The sequence below is a fragment of the Lissotriton vulgaris genome, chromosome 4_1 (genome assembly GCF_964263255.1).
Source record: "Lissotriton vulgaris chromosome 4_1, aLisVul1.2, whole genome shotgun sequence".
NCBI lineage: Eukaryota > Metazoa > Chordata > Amphibia > Caudata > Salamandridae > Lissotriton > Lissotriton vulgaris.
Window position 1 is genome coordinate 950,755,028 of NC_141691.1, and position 3,356 is coordinate 950,758,383.

A 3,356-nucleotide genomic window follows, 5' to 3' on the forward strand; every position below is an offset into this window, starting at 1 on the left:
TAATGGTGCCTGTGGAAAGTTTGTCTATCAAGTAAAAAATAACAGTTAAGTAGACTCCTGAAGTGATTGGAGCTGTTGATGGCTCAATTTCAGGTTTGCTTATTGTCATCATCATCATAAAGCGTTATTTGATCTAAAAAAAAACAAAGATAATAATAGCACAAACACTAATAACCAGCATAAAATTCATCGATTGTTACAATAAAATATCTTAAAATAAGAAGTATATCTAGGTGTTTTAAAAAATACTTTAAAAGGTTCCTTTTCTTTGTGCAAGCCCAGAGGAAGTTGGCTACTACGTAGCTGATAAAAGGGTTGCCAAGTTTTTTGAGAAAGCTGAGAGCCACTCTACATTACCTAAAAATGTCCTGCCTCAGTATCAGTGATAGGTATATTGCGTGTTCCTCTTAATACAGTTCACAGAATAGAATGATATGGAGGTCTGATTGTTTTGAGATTCCATCACATGGGCAAACAGACAGGTCACAGAGCTCATATTTTCTCACTCGGTACCTCACCAACAATGGAAACAGATTCAAGACAGGTAGAGACTCCGCAGTCATCGGAAATGGCTATTAAGCCCTGTTTTGGGAGATAGAAACAAGACTGTATAATTACCGTTTTTGCCTGCCGTGAGGATTAGAATGCAAAACAACTTCAATAATGGTCTATGTTTCAATCCTTGGAGGATGCAGAACTAAGAGCAACAGTTTGGTTACATTAGGTGATTAGGAAAACTGCACAGCAACCACATATTACTGGATTCTGCATTTTCTTTATGGCATGTTGCACAATTACTATGGCAGCAAAACCAAAAGGAGCATTTTGGTGATGGTTGTTTGTGTCATTCTAAACAGGGTGTTCAAGAAGCAGCCTTCTGCTATTCCCCTGTGAAGCGCACCCTGTCATGTATGCTGGTGTGTATGGTTCTACAGTGAACATGTATCATCAATGTGACCTGTGTTAAAAGTGCCACTAGACACTTCCTTTGCAACAAAGGCAAAGGCCTTTGAAATCCCTTCTGTTTTTGACCCCTTTCTTAGCAAAACCCCAATTCCTTGCTGACCTAGTGATAAGGTTGTTTATTCATTCCTCTCCTTGGAACGAGGAAATGTGTTTATTTTCCAGAGACGAAAGGCTCAGGAGGTAGTCATATGGAAACATAGTATTATCCTGTACTTACCAACACTGTTTTGCTTTTCAGATTTCCCTCCCTGCTGTCTCTTTCCTTCCCCTGCTTTATCATCCCACTCACCTGTGTTAATATAGCAGTCAGGGTTGGGACTGTCAAGAGGTGGACCCCTTTTTGGCATTGAACCATTTCAGAGGAAACACTGTGTAGACAATCTATTGTTTCTTACTGCACTGCTCTTGCTTCTTTCTGCACCTCTCATGCAAAGTTCTACAACCCTTTTGCCTCTTTCTGTACCCCTCTTGCCTCCTGCACAGCTGTTGCTTTTTTTTACACTTATTTTCCTCTTTCTGCACCCCTTTTGCTTCTTTCTGCGCCTCTATTTCTTCTTTCTGCACTTCTCCTGCTTCTTTCTGCACTTCTCTTGCTTCTTTATGCCCTCATCTTTTCTCTTTCTGCACCCCTCTTTCCTCTTTGTGAAACTCTCTTGCCTCTTTCTACACCTCTCTTCTTTCTTTCTGTACCACTCCTGCCTCTTCCTGTACGCCTGTTGCTTCATTTTGTACTTCTCTTCCTTCTTTCTGCAGCCCTCATGCCTCTTTCTGCACGTCTGTTGCTTCTTTCTGCACTTCCATTGGGTCTTTCTGCACTGCTCTTTTTGCAGAGGGAAGAGAGGTGCATAAAGAAGCAGCAGAGGTGCTGAAAGAGGCACAAACGGTGCAGAAAGAGGCAAGAGAAGTACAGAAAGAAGCAATAGAGGTACAGAAATAGGCCAGAGTGGTGCATAAACAAGCAAGAGAAGTGCAGAAAGAGGCAAGCGAATTGAAGAAAGAAGCAACTGAAGAGTAGAAAGAAGCAAGAGAAGTGCAGAAAGAGACAAGTGGGGTGCAGAAAGAAGCAAGAGCAGCGCAGAAAGAACCAACAGAGGTACAAAAAGAGGCAAGTGTGGTGCCGAAAGAAGCAAGTGAAGGGCAGAAAGAGGCAATAGAGGTGCAGAAAGACACAAGAGAGGTGCAGAAACAAGCAAGAGAAGTGCAAAAAGAGGCAATATAAATGCTGAAAGAAGCAACAGAAGAGTAGAAAGAAGCAAGAGAAGTGCAGAGAGAGAAGAGTGAGGTGCAGAAAGAAGCAAGAGCAGTGCAGAATGAACCAACCGAGATGCAAAAAGAGGCAAAAGGGGTGCAAAAAGAATGAAAAGAAGTACAGAAAGACACAAGATAATTGCTGAAAGAAGCAACAGTGAGTAGAAAGAAGCAAGAGAAGTGCAGAAAGAGACAAGTGGGGTACAAAAAGAAGAAAGAGCAGTGTAAAAAGAACCAACAGAGGTGCACAAAGAGGCAAGAGAGGTGCAGAAACAGGCAAGAAAGGTACAGAAAGAGGGTACAGGGGTGCAGAATGAGGCAAGGGAATTGCTGAAAGAAGCAACAGAGTTGCAGGAAGAAACAAAAGGAGTACAGAAAGAGGCAAGTGAGGTGCAGAAAGAAGCAAGAGCAGTACAGAAAGAACCAACAGAGGTGCAAATAGAAGCAAGGGTGGTGCAAAAAGAGTCAAGAGAGGTACAAAAAGAAGGAAGAGAGGTGCAGAAAGAGGCATGAGAATTGCAGAAAGAAGCAACAAAGGTGTAGAAAGAAGCAAGAGCAGTGCATAAAAAAGCAAGAGAAGTGCAGAAAGGAGCAAAAGAGGTGGAGAAAGAGGGAAGAGGGTTCAGAAAGAGGCAAGATTGATACAAAAATATACAAAAGAGGTACATAAACAAGCAAGAGAAGTGGAGAAATAAAGGATGGGCCGCAAGATTCAGTTAAAGAGTTAACTTATCTAGGGGTAAACTTTCAAGGAAGTATGAAATGGGATCGCCAAATTGATTTAGCTTCTCTTAAACTCAGACACATTTCAGGGGCTCCCTGTCAGGAGCACAATCTCTCTCATTGTAAGCCTATCAGCCCAGCCCTAGAAATGTATAACTTGAAAGCTGTTAGTTCAGCATTATATGGCTCAGAAGTCTGGGGGTGCGAGAACCTTCTAGCTCTTACCATCTCTGAAAACAGGTTCCTAAGAAAGATTACTAGACTACCCCAGAGTACCCCTATGTGTCCGTTGCTAATTGATCTGGGCAAGAAACCTATTTCAGCAGCAGCTAAATTGCTTCCCCTTCTGTATTGGAGGAGACTTTGGATTACACCAGAAGTTGCAGGCTATGCACAGGGTTTCTTAGAAATAATTTGGA